We start from the raw sequence: 18854 nt of genomic DNA, 5'->3' as shown, positions 1-18854 counted from the left end.
TAAACACGTGCAGAATTAGCTCAACATCAGCTGAGAAATACCTGGTTCATGCCATGACCTCCAGGCAGACATGTACTTACACCATCGCAGATACAGGGTGTGCGTATGCTTAAAACTTCTAGGCAAGAACACAGGGATTTTTTAAATGCTAAAACAAGAGAGCAGGCAGAATTCTGACTTGACTAGAACCAACTAGTTTGAGCCATGTTTTAAAGCAGTTATCACATAAATTATAAAATAAAATGAATGTGACTTATTGACAAATAAATTGACTTGAGATTAGGATACGAAGCCAACAAGTGTACTTGCTGGAGATCATCTTGTATCCCAAAGTCAGATGTCAGTGCCCGTGGTCCCTGAGGGGAGGGGTCACCACTGGGCAGGGTACGAATTAGGAGGGTAAGGCAAAGACCTTGAATCGTTGAAACTGGAGGAAATATTCTGAAAAACTTTTTTTTTTTTTCTTTGCAGAGGTTGAACCTGATGAATAAGGATGAAGGAAAAGAGAACTGTAGAATGTTTGGGATAAGCAAACACAGGAGACTGACAGAAAAACTTAAGAAGTCATTCAGTCGACAAAAATTTACTCAGACTCTTGGTGAGAAAGTCTGGTCACCAAGATAGGCACAAAAACAAAAGTAATCTCTCTAAAACTTAGTGCCATGATAAAGCAGACATGAAGCCACTGTATCTTCCAAAGACGGTTACTTAAGATATTGTAATTTATGCAGGTAGCCTCAACACCAGAAATAATAAAAAGTTTGAAATTTTATGAAATATGTTGTTTTATGTGCAGAAGACTGCAGTGCAAGGGCAGGGCTGCAGGTAGTGGGATGGGGGTGTGGATCAAATTATTTGTTAATACATTTCATTGGGTTATTTTCCAAGACAAATAGCCAACAGGTCCGGTTTACCCTGAAACGTCTAGTACAAGGCAGTCATCATTCTTACCATAAATAATTGGATCCATTTAATGAAGAAGATGGGGCACATATATACAATGGAATATTAGCCATAAAAAGAAATGAAACTGAGTTATTTGTAGTGAGGTGGATAGACCTAGAGTCTGTCATACAGAGTGAAGTAAGTCAGAAAGAGAAAAACAAATACCGTATGCTAACACATATATATGGCATCTAAAAAAAAAAAAAGGTTCTAACGAACCTAGGGGCAGGACAGGAATAAAGATGCAGACATAGAGAAGGGACTTGAGGACATGGGGAGTGGGAAGGGTAAGCTGGGACAAAGTGAGAGAGTAGTATTGACATATATACACTACCAAATGTAAAATAGATAGCTAGTGGGAAGCAGCCACATAGCACAGGGAGATCATTTTGGTGCTTTGTGACCACCTAGAGGGGCGGGATAGGGAGGGTGGGAGGGAGACGCAAGAGGGAGGGGATATGAGGATATATGTATACATATAGCTGATTCACTTTGTTATACAGCAGAAACTAACACAACATTGTAAAGCAATTATACTGCAAAAAAGATGTTAAAAAAAAAAGAAAAAAAAAAAAAGAATTGGATCCATTTAAAAACCACCAAGTCAAACTCAAACCTTCAAACCTGAACCTCAAGTACAAGACTACACTCCTTCTTGATGTCACACTCAGAATCTGAAAATCAATCAATCGGAATCGAGCATCTACTATGTAAAAGATAACAATATATAATTAGATAAGGGGATGGAAAACTACACACAAGTAAGTTCAGCAAAACAAAGTTCAAAGGATTAGGAAACCTTTGGGAATTGAATCGATTTAGGCACAAGCAAGCCTCTTTTCTAGGAAAGACTTTATCTTTTTTCTTTCCCAGATTCATTCTATCATCCAAGTTACATAAACTATATTGTATTAACAGCATCAGTACCAACTGATTGTCAGAGCTTTGTGGGATACCCTTATCAATAAATAATCCTCACTATGAGTTATTCTCACAAATGTTCACTGGTAATGATGACACCAAAGTCGACAAGTCAATGCACGTTCCCATATGCTGGAGGCATAAACAACAGGCAGTTAGAGACCCCAACAGCTACTTTTCCCTGGAGGAGTATACCAAGTGTGGCTTGTAGTCTCAAGGAGGAGAGCAAACTAATTCTCTTTTTAGATGCCAATGTGACGAAGCCTGAGGCTAAAGACATCCAAGGCAGTTGCTCAATTATGATGGGGAGAGGTAGGGTTATAAGAGATAACCTTTGGGGGAAATATTTTGCTAAAAGCAGAGAACGTGTTCTGTTGCTTAACTTGTTACGTCCCCAAAGGAGTTCATTACCCTATTATTCCATTTACTATAAAGAGAATGGCCTGCTACTCTGATTCATTATGTTTCAGAGTTTTGTTCAACTTAAAAAAATTAAAAACCCTGCCCAATCCTGTGGGAAACCAAAGTAGCCTCTCCCCAGACTTCCAGTAAGCCAGTAAGGCACCAGTAATAGACTCTCAGACACACAGAATGGCCTATTAGAGACCAACACCATCATTTAAATTTTTCCAGTAACTGCATAAAAAAAGTAAAAGAAAACAGGTGAAATTAATTGTAACAATTATTTTATTTAAACCAATATATCAAAATATATGTAACCTGATATACTATCCCTGCAACAGGAGCTCAACAGCCACTTATGGTTAGTGAATACCACCTGGACAGTGCAGTCAGGGGCCATAACATCCCACAGAGTTCTCACTGTTTCACTAAGCTATTTTGCTAATCACTATTTTTCAAAGCCTGTTTTGGTGGCAGGTCTTTTATTTGTTCACCCATGGTGATGAATACAAAATATGTACAACTCAACAGTCTTGTGATGGGAAACCTTACTAAAACCTTCTTAGCCATAAGGAAAAGGGCATTTTTAAAAAGAAACCACCATGAGAAGGATGGCAAGTGTGAAATGCATGCTGAGCTCTCTCTAGATAAAGTGATCCAGCTACTGGCACATTCTGAAACAAAACAACCTCAGCAGGCACCGGTCCAGCGCTGTCATGTGACCATGAAGCAGCTATGCCCCCTGGAGCCATCAGGAAACCTCTTGGTCTGATAGACAGTCAGTGTTTCCCTGCAAGCGCTTCCTCCTACCCGTCAAGTCCTCTCTCCAGGTACCCTCCGCCACAAACGTCTCCTTGCCAAGCATGAGGCGATACTAAGAGACCCTCCTTTCATGGGACCCCAAAACCACATAGGACTGGTAATTGGAGGCAGCAGTGACACACATGAAAATAAATAGTGTACTTCTGGTGAAGGAGGAGGTCCAGAGAGGGTAGAGGAAAACGTGGAGAGAATGCAAAAAAAGAATGAAAGAAAAGTGAATGAGTTAAGTAATTAAAAAAAGAAGTACTTATTCTCCCCCTACATTTGAGGAAAGGAGGGAAAAAGGGAGGGAGGGAGGGAGAGAAGGAGGAAGGAAGGAAGGAAGGAAGGGAGGGAGGGAGGGAGGGAGGGAGGGAGGGAGGGAGGGAGGGAAGAAGGAAGGAAATGAAGTAGTAAAATCTACTTATCCTAAAAGTCAACTCTAGTTAATAATAAAATCCAGGGTCAGTGTCTTAATGCTTAAGTGAGGTAGCAGACAAGCTTTCCAATATAATTAACAGAAGTGGATTTACCATGAAGTTAATGATGCTTAAGCTGCAAGTATTCTCACTTGCAGGGACCCTTTCAAAGTCCTGGGAGGAGCCCTAATATCTTTCACATGGTCATATGTCTGTAAAATTTGTGCACATGTGTGCACGCATAAACACACACACACACACACACAAAGATATTTCAATCAGAATCTTAAGACTCTCTCTTTTTGTTTTGACTTCCCCCTCGTAGGTCAGTGTTGAAGTGGCACAGAGTATATTTTAAGAATCTGGCTAAGAAGAAGTTGAGTCAGGAATACATTTAGTTTGGGGTTTTGTGGAATATATTTATGGGGTTCATTGCCACCCCTGTGTATTGTTACATTATTGTTAGCTATCGCTGCAGTGTAAAAATGACTTCCAGGGACACTCCTACCATGTACGATGCTGACTCAGTGTCATGGCGTGAAGATGTGAGAACAGAGGTCATGTGATAAGAATGTGTCCCATGGCATCCAGCACAAGAACTGTGTGGGCCCTAGAAGAGAAACAAGGTTTAAAATGTACAAAGGTCTATGGAAAAAATCTTCTAACCATCAGACATGTAAAATCAGAAGCAGAGGATTCAGTCCTCATCAACATCTAGTCAAAACCGAAGTTCTCTCCTACCATAAATATACTTGGTAATGAAACAGGTATAATTATAAATGCACCATACATTTTTCAGTAGGCACTATGAGAAATCAAAACTATCAAAAGTCTGGTATTGGGCTTCCCTGGTGGCGCAGTGGTTGAGAGTCTGCCTGCCAATGCAGGGGACACGGGTTCGAGCCCTGGTCTGGGAAGATCCCACATGCCGTGGAGCGGCTAAGCCCGTTTGCCACAACTACTGAGCCTGCGCGTCTGGAGCCTGTGCTCCGCAACAAGAGAGGCTGCGATAGTGAGAGGCCCACGCACCGCGATGAAGAGTGGCCCCCGCTTGCTGCAACTAGAGAAAGCCTTTGCACAGAAACGAAGACCCAACACAGCCAAAAATAAATAAATAAATAAAAAGTGAAATTCTTTAAAAAAAAAAAGTCTGGTATTTATAGACCCAAAACTATAGCAGTGAGTGTAACTGTGCGAAATTGCTTGTTTTAGGTATTCCAGCTAGCAGTACAAAAAATAAATTTTAATAAACTATGCTAAAAGAAAGATAAAAGTATTTTTCTTTTCTCTATATAGAAAATATTACAACATTGTTGTCATGTGAAGAGGCAATCAAAGAGTATGCCATCTAAAATGTAGGAGGAGGGGCTTCCCTGGTGGCACAGTGGTTAAGAATCCGCCTGCCAATGCAGGGGACACGGGTTCGAGCCCTGGTCTGGGAAGATCCCACATGCCGTGGAGCAACTAAGCTTGCGAGCCACAACTACTGAGCCCATGTGCCACAAGTACTGAAGCCCACGCGCCTAGAGCCCAAGCTCCGAAACAAGAGAAGCCACTGCAATGAGAAGCCCGTGCACCGCAATGAAGAGTAGCCCCCGCTCGCCGCAACTAGAGAAAGCCCAAGTCCAGCAACGAAGACCCAACAATGAAGGCCTGACACAGACAAAAATTAATTAATGAAATTTTTTAAAAATGTAGGGGGAGAAGTATTACAAAGATATGTCAATATGTTTATTACTCAACTGCCTGTTGCTCTGTATGGCATGATATTTGATAATTGTCACGTTTAAGAAAGAAATTTGACATTTCTTATGATTTTTTCCTCTTCCTAAATATTCATCTTTATACCTAATCTTGTATTCATAATTTTTCATTATTTTGCCTAAAGGGGGCTCCTCAAATAATACAATCTTCATATTGCATGTAAGGCTCCATAAAACCTTAGCAAAAAATAACTACACATACCACCGTCCCCACCACGTGCATACACACATGCACACGGATGCGTGTGTGTGCGCGTGCACACACACACACATATTTACTTGGGCAAGAACTGCCATGTTGACCCAGGTCAAGGATACCCACTGGACTTCCCATCCACTCCTCTCACAGGTTCAACTGCCCAACAGATCCAGAGATGAAGTGACTCTGTAGGGCTTTGGCAACTATCAGAATTGTATTAACATGTAATCTTGAGAGATTTGGCTTTCCAGAAAGAAATGCATGGGTCCATATTTGCATACTAAGTGTCTGAATTCCACTATTTCACTAGAAAAGGTGAGCCTCTGAAACATTTGCTTGTCTTTCACTCATTCTTTAAAATTCTAAAGACATTCTGATACACCCTACTTAAAGTTGACCTATAAGCTCATACTTGAGTGTAAGTAGGTCTGAAAAAGACTAGTCAATGATTATGATAATATTCAAGCTATTCCTGTTCTATTTGGGGTCTGTAGTCCCTGTAAGGTATCTCTGTCACAAGGCACTATATATTCACTTGTCACAAGTGAATTTTTACTGTCACAAGAGCAACAGTAACAGAAGTTACTCTGGTTGCCACAAGGAAGGCAAATGAATATTGCTGTCCAGCATCTCACTAGAAACTGGTTTCACTAGGGTTTTGTAAAATTTTCTTCTGCTGATTGTCTTGTTTGCAGTCATCCCACTTCAACTTACCATGAGCTCTTCTGTTGCTATACAATGGCTTTTTATAGGAACTGGGTATATTCCCCATCTTTTGATGTTCACTTTATATGGTGACAATGTTGAGATCACTGAAGAAGCCACATGTAAAGCTTATGATTGACACAAGTCTCACAGTCACACATACCACTCTCGGGACCACGAATGGCCAGCCCTCATGCTTAACTTCTGTATCAGTCAGGGTCTTGGCAGGAAACAGATAGAACATTCAAACTGCATCATTTGAAAAGAGTTGAACAAAGCGGAGATTTGCAAAGGTATGGGAAGGGTTTAGGTAAACCGACAAGGAACCTCCACTACATGAGGCTAGCTACAGTGGACAGCTGTTACTACTCCTAGGCCTGCAGAGGTGAGGGGTAGAGTAGATGCTAGAATCTGAAGTGGGGTAGCCAAATGGAGAGGGCTACCTGACAGGAGCGATGGCCCTTAACAGAAGGACAGACAGCCAATGGTGACCTGGCAGGGAAGGAGTCAGGGGAATAAACACCCCAACTACACTCTCCTCCCACTCTCAGATCTCCTGCCAGAGCCCCCGCACAGGCTGGACCCAACTCCAGCAGAAGTCAAGGGATCCACTGATGCAGCTGTAGAGGTGAGCCTGGAGCACAGAGCAGAGCAAAGGATAGAGAGAGTGGAGTCCAAGGAACATCGGGAAGATTTTCAGTGCATCCTTGAGAATGAGAGGGAAAATCTTTTCATTACAAAGTGTACTGATGCCATAATTAAAAGTTATAGTGGTTCCTTCATAAGACCTAAAAATTACAGTGTAGAGGCATACAATGGTTTTCAAACCATAAATGCATAAGATAGGAAATTTAAAAGCAAAAAGGCTGCAGCCTATTATGAGCTACACTCAGTCAGATGGACCACACTTAATCAAGGCTACCTTCTCTTTGCCAGGCTCCCCAGTGTCATGCTGGCTTTCTTGGTTTGGGTTTTCCACTTTACTGTCATCACGTGGTTGAGACACACATGCTACGTGGATAAAAGCTAAGGAGATGACAGCTCACACTCTGATGCCACTAGTGAAAAATTTTAGTGATGTGTGGAACAACCTGGTACAGGTTAGTCTATGACACAGGACTATTTGGGGCTTTTTAGGGCAAAGTTGAATCTGCTCAACAAAACTGTCATTGATTTTATATGAGTACGTCTTACTTATTACACATCAAACCCTAGGGCAATGGACTGCCTCCTTTCCCTACAGTTCCATCTGCTAATGAAATACACATCTTCTCACCCTGCTATTTCCATGATGTAGCTGACAGAGCATTTTGATACCTGACTCAGGTTTTAATAAGGAAGAGGGGACATTGGTATAAGAAAATGCCTGGGAAGGAGGAAGCCAGTTCCTACTGTGCTGGCCTCTTTCTGGGGCACGTGTGTTACTTGCCAAGGATGGCAGAAGGGCAGGTTACGCAACGAATACAGGATAATCCCCTTCAGATGGAATGCCCAAGATCCCACTAAAATCCCTGCATTTTGGGGGGGTGTTACAAAACTGTTATTCTGTTAGGAAGGAACAAGGGAGCGATGTCCCCAAAGGAGAGTGTTTTTTAAGTACACAATAATAAGATCTGGCAATAAACTACACATCCAAGGGAAAGAAAAACTAAGTGCAAGATGAAGAGAAAGGGAAAATAAAAAACAGGCCTTGTCAAGAAGCCATCCCTCAATGTTTTTCTTACCCAATGAAGGGTAAGAAAGGCTTCTAACCTCACATTTCCTACCACTGGCATTTACTTAGAGAAAGTATAGACTTTTCATTTGTGTTAGTCTCTTTTTGGTAACACTAAATAACTTTCAGTTTCAATCAGCCAGCTTCATTCAACATGATTGTTTCCCTTCAAGGGGCAGCTTTTAAGAAAACTTCACTCCTTTCAATAAAACAATAATAAAAGAAGTGAGGAATTCACACCCATCTTTCTCTAAATGCAAAGAGAGTAAGTGATAAATATCACTCTTGCAGAGAAAATGTGTCTCCCTGCTTAAAAAATACACACAATGGATAGAGTGGCAGCTTAAAAGGGGCTCAAAGAGACAAAAATGGGAAACTGACTTGTACCTACTCTGTGTTAACTGCATTCTGTACTGGGAAGGGGCTGCATTCACAGGGTCTACATACCGACTTGGACTTGAAAATCATCTCCCAGATATGCCTAGAGAGGAACCTCGATAAATATATCGTAATCAGCCCTCACAAACATTTTACTTTCTGGAACGTTCTTTCCATCTGAAGTGGCCCTCTGATGCTGTTTAGCCTGGGATTGAGTGCCTTCTCTTCCTGTTTATTAATCACAGGGCTGGAGCTGGTTTTCTAATTAACTTCATCTAGATCATAAAATCATCCATTTGGGACCTCGGACTTCACATCTCATTTGACAGATGAGAAAGACTAAAGTTCACTGAGGCTAAGTGACTTGCTGCAGATTAGACAGCTAATCAAACTGAGCCCAGACTGAAGGTCTTTGGACATGGAGCCTAGGGCTTTTTCTGCTATAGCACTTACTGGGTCCCCAGCCAAAGGCAGCCTTTCAAAACTGGGCTGTCAACCACCAGCACTGAAAGAAGCCAGTGATCCTGGCACCTCAAGCTGAAAGCTGCACTTGAAAAGGATTTGGAAACCCTGGAGGGCTGACGTCCTTGTGACTAATGTTACCAAAAGCTCCCCAAGTCAGAGCTGGATATATCCAGCAACTGCTGATGCTGAGTTGTCTTCCAACTGTAACTGAGCACGCAGCTCCACAGAAGAATGTAAAACGCTCCCTCCATGTATCTTGGGATCACACACACTCAGAGGGGTTTGGTTTGTTTTGTTTTGCTGTGGCCTGCACAGAAGTCAAAAGCAGATTATTTTTATGTAAACTATTTACAGATTCAGAAAACTAAGGAAAAACCTTAAGAAGACAATTATCCATTCACTGTAATAAGAAATAAATAAATTAACCCCACATTATGTCCTTGTAATATATATAGAAGAAGGATGGTTATCCTTCTGATTTCAAAAAAAAAAAACACTTCAGATTTCTCTTTCTCTCTTCCTCCTTCCTTCCCACCCTCTCTGTTCCCCTTTTATGCCATGAGGGCAGAAGTGATTCCAATGTGGACTTTTGCATATTCTTAAAGAAAGGAGAAGAAAAGAGAAGAGAAGTAAAGAAAAGGAAAGGAAAGGAAAGGAAAGAAAAACACAAAACCCAAAGCTGATCCACATCTAAAATTTCAACACTTTGAAGTTACTTATGTTTAATATAATGTTGTTCCTAATAAAGTTACTAGCTTTCACGGAAGCATGGACTATCTTATTTGATGCAGGAAAAAAAGCACAAAGATTTCCCAGAAAGGCTGAGGGCCAAGGGAGTTGGAAGAGAGAGCCAAGAAAGAAAATTCCAGTCATCTTAGTTGCTCTACTTCGGGAGCATTGCCCTTTCCTCCTAATTAGCTAGCCAAACACCATTAATTTTCACAAACACACCTAGGATTAGTATTCAACCCTCTTCCTTCAATTCTTTCCAAGTAAAATCAGCTGCAAGAAAAGGACAAGCCTGGGAATTTGGGAATCTTCTGCTCTTTTCCTAGTAAGAACACATTTAGTAAAACAAAACAAAAACCAAATTACATTCCTTAAAAGACACGTATTTCCTAACAATGCCTCCTCCCTGATAAGTGACCCAGGCTAACATTGAGGCTGACTTGCTCTCACTCAGCCCAGTTGGCAAAATTGCCTGGTGCTCACACACAAGTCAGTTCTCCAAGGAGGACAAAGTGCGGAAGGGTCCTTCCTGACCTCAGCTTTCACAGTGACCTTTCCTTTCTATAAGAAACCTACTGTAACGTATTGAAACCTTGGAGTTTGGGGGCTATTTAAGCTTAAAACTGAAGTCCATACATCTAAAAGAAAACATTTCTTCTGAACCCTAATTTTTAATTTTCAACCAAATATACTTCTGAATTCTTTCATTTGCATACCAAGAATAAGGAAAACGTGAACAGAAATACAATGTGGAAAGAAACATAAATACAATGAGCATGTTATAGATTGCCCTTGAAATTAGTCTTATGAGTTAGGTACACAGGTTGAAGCAATCACATTCGACTCCCATCATGATATGGAGCCGTCATAATGGAAGTTCCTACTTCTCCCCTTATTTATCAACCAAAACAATCAAGTGTTTCTACAAAAGGATAGTGTGAAGATAAAGCAGAAAATCTCTCTGGTGCTATTAGAAATGCATGTTCCATCCACCCCTAGAGTCACTATTTTCTGTCTCAGACTGTCTTATGGAGTCCTCTAGGCCAGGAGAGTAGCTATCCAACAAGAAGTGGAGAAAACAGAGAACTTTTCATCATCATCTGCCATGTCCCTCCATGTAAGGAAAAGGTGACCCTAGATCATCTATGGCCAGTGTTAGAACCGTTTCTCCAGCTCCGGCGGGCACCCTTTAGCTACGGTAACTAAGTAAGGTAAGTACATATATGCAAGTTCTAATGGTTTGTCACAGATAGAGCGTCTAAAATTAATAGAGAGAAAGAGAGAAGAAAAAGAAAACACTTCCCCACAGCCCCCCAAAGAAAAAAGAAACAAAGTCATTGTAAATATGTTTTTCTGATTTTCTTATATAGGGACCACCACCTCCTCAACTTATAAGGGACACTTTCTTAAGGATAATCACTCGTCTTCCGATTGATGTACTTCATCTTTAACATATATGCTATTAAGATCATGTAAACTTTCCATGCTAGAAATCCTCCTGTCTAAACGGTATCAATGATTTGGGAATCCAAGGTAAAATTAAGTCCTTTAAAACTCCAAGAACCAATGATCCCCTCCCTGAGTGGTTTTTTTTTTTTTTTTTGTAACATCTTTATTGGAGTATAATTGCTTTACAATGGTGTGTTAGTTTATGCTGGATACCAAAGTGAATCAGCTATATGCATACGTATATCCCCATATCCCCTCCCTCTTGCGTATCCCTCCCACCTTCCCTATCCCACCCCTCTAGGTGGTTACAAAGCACTGAGCTGATCTCCCTGTGCTATGCAGCTGCTTCCCACTAGCTATCTATTTTACATTTGGTAAAAAATGTAATTGACATATATACCAAAATATTTGGTATATATGTCAATGTTACTCTCTCACTTCGTCCCAGCTTAGCCTTCCCCAATGGCCATCATCAAAAAATCCCTGAGTGGTTTTTATGCAGGTCTCCAACACTGAGTTCATTACACACTAGCTGCTTCTGCGGATGCCAGATAGGTATAAATTTCTTCTGTAATTGCTTGCACTGCTTGGAACTGCTCATCCACAGGAGCAGCAGGAAAATACAGGGGAAATGGTAAGCTCTGTTAACGGAAGCTTCCACATGGACACAGAGCTGTCGCAGCAGTCACAGTCACCATGGAGCAAAGTGTATGCTGGTGCTAGATGTCTGCTCACATCACTGCTGCAAGCCCACCAGCTGATGCCAAAGCATCACATTATCTCACTCATTCAACCAATGTCTGCTGAGCTCCTACTATTCACTGGGGCTGAGGATACCATTGCAAGTGAGAGGCCTCATCTGTAAATGCCTCAGCAGTGGGGTAATTCTTGCCATTAGTGTTTGTTAGGAGCAAGTGAACTGCTCTGTGTGGATACCTTTACCTACTGATCTGAAGAGACTCTGAGAATCTAACAGCTGGAAGGGATGTCTGAGGTCCTAAGAAATATACAAAAACAACAAAATTGCTATCATGTAGGGAGAGCACTGAACTCTAGACGAATCGGCTAGGATTCCTCAACCTCAGCATCTTTGACATTTGGGGCCCGATAATTCTTTGTCGTGGGGATGTCTGTGCCTTGTAGGATGTTAAGCACTATCCCTGGCCTCTGCCTGCCGGATGCCAGGAGCACCAGCCCCCCAGGTGTGACAACCAAAAACGTCTTCAGACATTGTCAAACATTCCCTGGGGGACAAAACTGCCTCCAACTGAGTACCACTGAAACAGATACCACAAATATGCCTTCAAACTAGGATTTTTTCCTTCCAGTTTTATGGGGATATAATTGATATATAGCACTGTATACGTTTAAGGCATACAGCATAATGAATTGACTTCAAACTAGGATTTTATGGTATTAAAAAAGACAGGAAGATGGAAAGAGGGGAAATAAGTAGGCACATAGTGTCCCTTTGAATAAAACTTCCAAATTATCAATAGATGACCCCAGAGAGTCAAGTGATTTACACCCCACCCCAGTACATACAAACACAATTTTTCCCCTCTATTTTATGATAGGAAACCCAGTATGGAAACACTATAATTCTAAAAAGAATCACATGTGGTTCTGTTTTGTAAGAAAATTTTCCTTCTCCAGAAGCTATTGGTAATGAGGACAGAGAATGGAGCATTCTCTCCTGGCTCAGGCTGGATGATTAATTACCTCTGTGGAACAGCAATGCAGCAGCTGTGTCTGCCAGTGTCCCTGGGACCCGTAATTAACCCAGAAGGTCCTCCAGGAGGAATGAGACAAGAAGCCAAAGGAATATAATTAAATCCCTTGCAGCTTTAAAGGTGCTCAAGTCCTAGATTCTTAACCAGATCCATTCTTTGTCTGGAAGCACCAGTTCTCCTCCCAGGTTGCCCATGATCTTCCAAATAATCTAGCTTTTGTATTGTATTAGTCAATATTGATGTGATGTAAAGTTACTGAAAAAAAAACAAGGTACAGAAGAGTGTGTCTGGGCTGCTCTCATTTGTGTAAAGAACAAGACACTTAGGACTGTACATGCGGGAAAAATTTCTGGAAGGAAACAAAAGAAACAACATTGGCTACCTCTGAGGAGTGTAAATGGGGTCACAAGAAGCTCATTTCACTGAACAGCTTTGCGTACCGCTTGAACTTTTGTTCACTTGTGTATGTTATTATATAATAATGACCAACCATCACGGGGCAAACTTGGCAAGACAGGTCTGGAATATCATGAAAAGTAGGAAACATAGTGAGAAGCCAATAGATTCCACACCTCCCCCAAAGGCCACTGATCTCCCTGACAGGATTTATGTTGGCCATAGTTTCACAGAGTCTGAAAATTAACTACATAGGCTTTCTCCATAAAAGTCCAATAAACATTTTTTGACTACCTACGATGCCCAAGAGACTGTACAGGGCAGTTTACATAAAAGAGCTCAGTTGAACCTTAAATAACCCTGAGAAGTAGAACCTCTACTCTCATCTGAACCTCAGGACCTTGCCCAAGGTCACTGAGGTGCGGAAAGGGCCACACGAGGCTTGAGCTTGAAGCACAATCCTGTCCTTCTACTTCATCACCCATCTTCAGAGCACTGGGTGAAGTGACCTCTCAAGGCCACTGACCTCACCACTGCTTGCAGTATTGTGAGAGATCAGTGGCCTTCTCATGGCTGGTGTCAGGCTCACAATATAATTCTAGGTACTGCAGTAATAAGGATGCCCATTCTTGTGTCAGATTTTGTATGTTGTAGGGCAGGCCACAGGAAATAGAAAGGTGGCATCCGTGTCTGTCACACTCATCTCCTGGGGGATGATCCCAGCAGCGTTGGGCTGGCTGCTCTGGCTGAAGCCTGGGCTCCCTGCTTTAGCCTTCTGGTGCCTGAACAACTCACCTTCCGATGGTTAAACATTTTCAGAATCTCCATTCTTTTTTTTTTTTTTTTTTGGCCATGCTGCACGGTCTCTGTTCCCAGACCAGGGACTGAACCCAGGCCACAGCAGTGAAAGCCCGGAATCCTAACCACTAGCCCACCAGGGAACTCCCAGAATCTCCATTCTTTAATCAAACATACCTGCCTTTTCTTCCATTCCTTCAGAATAATTCTCAATAATTATTCCTATAAACTTAGCTGTGAAGAAGGGTCTATGAAGGATCCTTTCTTCAGTAATATGTTTTCACAGGGCTTCTGGGAGCCTCAAAGGGCATTCTGTTCAGTGAGCGAGTACAGAGAGACATCTTTAGGAAAGAATGGTTTCTAGTAGCCTTTGAATCACAGTACTTACCCGACCTGAAACCTCTTCGTTAACCCCTTTCTCCCAGGGTCCTCATGGATGTAGCAAGACCAGGGAAAATTAGAATAAAAACAGCAAGCACGAAAACTTCAATCTTAAAGAAAACAAGGAAGCAAATCTATTTCCCACACAACATGAACCATGAAACGTAGTCCTTCCCACCCCTTGTCGGGCATTTGCCTACCATTTACCTTCAATCTTCACAACTCCAGACGTGGATAATTATCCAACAAGGATAATCAATAGTGTGTCTAAATAAAAACCCTTCCCAGCAGTGGCTAAAAACCAAACACAGAGTGTCTGAGACCCCAGCCCCTACTCTGCTCCTCGAAGGTCCTGAGCCAGGGTCAGCCCACCCGATAAATCTGGCTCACACTGAATGTCAGTTACTCTGTAAGAGGCTGCTCTGGGAAGTGACTGGAAATTGTGTTCAGCTAAGACAAGGAGGGTTGCCATACTCTTTATTAATAGATCAAGTAGCTTTTCAAAGTCTGATTTGGTGGCAATGGGGATTAACTGTGTTCTTTTCCAATCACGTTCCTGGCCTGATCCCTTCTGGGACAGCTTCCTTAGTTAGCAGTAACTCCCTCACAGGTGACCTTCACCTCTCAGGAGTAGAGGCGGCACAGTGAAATCTCCTGGACCTCAGGAATAAGCTCTTTTACATTCTGGGGAGGATGTCTTGTGACTCCTCCCAGCCAGCGGGGCCCCACCGAGCACTTACTCCTAAAGAGATGCCCAAGTGATGGCTCCCGGCTTTATACAGACAGATCAGTCTGGAGGACGTCCTTGGTGAATGGGTAGGTGGGCCTGGAAGATAACTAAGTGCTCTTAGAAGATCATTTTTAAGCCTTATAATCAGATCTCAAGGTCCAGTCACAGTTTTTTTCTAATAAAATTCCAGAGATCTAAACGTCTAAATCAATCCAATAGCCTTAATTAAGAAATAAAAAACAGTCATCATTTACAACTCATATTTATCCACACACATACACACACTTCAAGGTAAGAGGAAATTTTGCTTTCCTGGCATCTCCTTTACCCCAGATGATTTTGCTTACAGGGATCCCACTGGTGCCCGAAGAGGCCTCTCTGAGCAGAAGATGCTTTGTCCTTGTCTAAACAGGTGCAGAGCCAAGGGAGCAGAGAACGGCCTGTCACTGGCTGACCAGGAGAGGCAGGGGAGGGGGCCTCAGCTTCTGGGTTGGTCCTTTTCCCCCAGCAAAAGCCCACTTGTGCTTCCAGACCCAGCTCAAGCTGAACTAATCCCTTCCTCTTCTGTAATCACGGCTTGAGGTGCACATACCTTGGCCAAAGCACTGAGCACATTGTGTTGTAATAATTATTTACATGGCTGTCTCACCAGTAGAGCATGAACTCCTACCTAAGCTACTATGCCTCCAGCACCTAGCACAGGGCACAGCCCCAGAGCAGTGGTAATAAACAAAAACTTACCTTAATGAGATTTGCTTATTCAGTCCTCTCTAAGCGTCTGACCAGATTTTGGTGAGGAAGAGAAAGTGACAGATCCAAAGGATAGGAATACCCAAGGGAGGCAGGCTCAGGAGGGGACCAGAGCTGCAGTGGGCAGGGGACAGCTATGGATGCCAGGAGGGACACACAATGATGAGGACGGGCCCCTATAGAAATACTCAGATTATCTAAGAGAGCAAACTGTAACCTGGCCTAATGCGGGGGTCTCGGGAAATGGAATATGGGGCAGGTAAATTTTAATGGCTGAAACAGGAATAAATGAGAGCACAGGCTGCCACCTGGGAGGGTAAGTTGTCTAGGATTACCCTGGAGGGCCGAGCCAGGCCAGCACGAAAGGACTGCAGGGAAAGGTCAGCGTGCATCTTGACCTTTTCAAAACCTTGAGAAACACCTTCAAGCTATCCTTGGATGAGTCTTGCCCACCCTCCTCCTTACCACCAACCTATCATGGAGGCAGCCTCTCTGTCCTTTCAGCCTGTTTGACACGCCTACATAAATTGTGCAAAGATGAACTTGTGTTTTAGTGGAAAACTATGCGTTGTCTACATACAATACACACTTAAGGGTTATCTGATTCTAGCCCTGCCCATTGTCTTTGAGTAGTTTGCACCTCTTTGTTTATAGGTTAAACTGAGAGACATGCCATCATGGTCATGTCTGGTAGAGGTTCAATTGTCTTCTCTCTTGCTCTGTGCAAAAATCAGTTTGCCTCCGTTTACATATTTGTTTCGGTATTCCTGATCTAGAAATGTATCTGGATTTCAATTCTCTTTTGAACATCTGCATGGCTCCTTTGTTGATTAATGAGTAAAACAAAACCTTTGACATGTGCTCATTTTGGCATCTGTAGGAGAGCCATGGTTTTACCTGTTTCTGAAAAGCATCTTTTAACAATTGCTATTACCTCAACTCCAAACTTTCCATCGCTTTTTAAAAGGAAGACCCCTCATTTCACATCTGGAAGGTTATTCATGATATTTAAGTTGCATGCTCTTTATTAGCGTGCAACAGAAAGAGCCCTTAACAAGGGACTCCTCATGGCTCCCAGTTCTGCCACTTACTGGTTGTGTGTCCTTGAGTAAGTTACTTGATTTCTTTGGGCTTTGGTTTCTTCATCTGTAAAATAGAATCACTGTGAAGATCCAAGGAGAATGTACATGAAAGTACAAACCTGCATGTAAAGCACCTCAAATAGGAGCTTTCACCACTGTCATTACCATCTTTATGGAAGCAAGGGATTCTTTTGTGTCTTGTGTGTGTGTGTGTGTGTGTGTGTGCGTGTGTGTGTGTCTGTTAATCCCAAGTTCTTAATTTATCCCTCCAGCCCCTTTCCCCTTTGGTAACCACAAGTTTGTTTTCTATGTCCATGAGTCTATTTCTGTTTTGTAAATAAGTTTATTTTTATCATTTTTTTTAGATTCCACATATAAGTGATATCATATTTGTCTTTCTCTGTCTGACTTAAACTTTACTTAGTATGATACTCACTAGGTCCATCCATGTTGCTGCAAATGGCATTATTTCATTCTTCTTTATGGTTGAGTAATATTCCATTTTGTGTGTGTGTGTGTGTGTATGTGTACACGCACCACATCTTCTTTATCCGTTCATCTGTCGATGGACACTTAGGTTGCTTCCATGTCTTGGTTATTGTAAATAGTGCTGCTATGAACACTGGGGTGCATGTATCTTTTTGAATTAGAGTTTTTGTCTTTTGTAGATACATGACCAGGAATTGCTGGATCATATGGTAACTCTATTTTTAGTTTTTTAAGGAACTTCCATACTGTTTTTCATAGTGGCTGCACCAATTTACATTCCCACCAACAGTGTAGGAAGGTTCCCTTTTCTCCACACCCTGTCCAGCATTTATTGTTTATAGATTTTTTGATGATGGTCATTCTGACGTGTGTGAAGTGATACTTAATTGTAATTTTGATTTGCATTTCTCTAATAATTGGCAATGTTGAGCATCTTTTCATGTGCCTCTTGGCCATCTGTATGTCTTCTTTGGAGAAATATCTATTTAGGTCTTCTGCCTATTTTTTGATTGGGTTGCTTGTTTTTTTGATATTGAGTTGTATAAGCTGTTTATATATTTTGGAAATTAAGCCCTTGTCAGTTGCACCATTTGCAAATATTTTCTCCCATTCTGTAGGTTGTCTTTTCATTTTGTTGATGGTTTCCTTTGCTGTGCAAAAGCTTATAAGTTTGATTTGGTCCCATTTGGTTTTTTTGTTTGTTTGTTTCTGTTTTGTTTTGTTTGCTTTTATTTCTTTTGCCTTGGGAGACTGACGTAAGAAAACATTGCTACAATTTATGTTAGACAATATTTTGTCTATGTTGTCTTCTAGGAGTTTCATGGTATCACGTCTTATATTTAAGTCTTTGAGCCAGGAATTCTTAAAAGTGGAGAAACTCAGCTCTCCTTCTGCTTTTTTTTTATGTCTTTATTGGAGTATAATTGCTTTACAATGTTGTGTTAGTTTCTGCTGTACAACAAAGTGAATCAGCTATATGTATACACATATCCCTATATCCCCTCCCTCTTGAGCCTTCCTCTCACCCTCCCTATCCCACCCCTCTAGGTCGTCACATCTATTTTACATTTGGTAGTGTATAAATGTCAATGCTACTCTCTCACTTCATCCCAGCTTCCCCTTCCCCCGCCCCCGTGTCCTCAAGTCCATTCTCTATGTCTGTGTCTTTACTCCTGCCCTGCCACTAGGTTCATCAGTACCGTTTTTTTGATTCCATATATGTGGGTTAGCATACATATTTGTTTTTCTCTTTCTGACTTTCTTCACTCTGTATGACAGACTCTAGGTCCATCCACCTCATTACAAATAACTCAATTTCATTCCTTTTTATGGCTGAGTAATATTCCATTGTATATATGTGCCACATCTTCTTTATCCATTCATCTGTTGATGGACATTTAGGTTGCTTCCATGTCTGGCTATTGTAAATAGTGCTGCAGTGAACACTGTGGTACATGCCTCTTTTTGAATTATGGTTTTCTCAGGGTATATGCCCAGTAGTGGGACTGCTGGGTCATATGGTAGTTCTATTTTCAGTTTTTTAAGGAACCTCCATACTGTTCTCCATAGTGGCTGTATCAATTTACATTTCCACCAACAGTGCAA

The 18854-nt window shown here is 41.7% G+C and overlaps 1 protein-coding gene across 2 annotated transcripts in view; it reads right to left on the bottom strand.

The window, feature by feature from the left end:
* Positions 1 to 18854, bottom strand: part of ABLIM1 (actin binding LIM protein 1) — a 324990-nt gene that overhangs the window by 252630 nt on the left and 53506 nt on the right. Inside the window, exon 1 of one of the 2 annotated variants that reach the window (XM_057531563.1) lies at positions 3997 to 4013. The exons of the other annotated variant lie outside the window; for it this stretch is intronic. The gene's annotated coding sequence lies outside the window, so the exon portion shown is untranslated. Of the gene's footprint in view, positions 1 to 3996; positions 4014 to 18854 lie in introns of those variants that run through there. 2 annotated transcript variants of the gene reach the window in all.

This window comes from Balaenoptera acutorostrata, chromosome 16, assembly GCF_949987535.1.
Source record: "Balaenoptera acutorostrata chromosome 16, mBalAcu1.1, whole genome shotgun sequence".
NCBI lineage: Eukaryota > Metazoa > Chordata > Mammalia > Artiodactyla > Balaenopteridae > Balaenoptera > Balaenoptera acutorostrata.
Note: the sequence above shows the minus strand (reverse complement) of the source record. Positions and strands in the feature narration are given on the sequence as shown.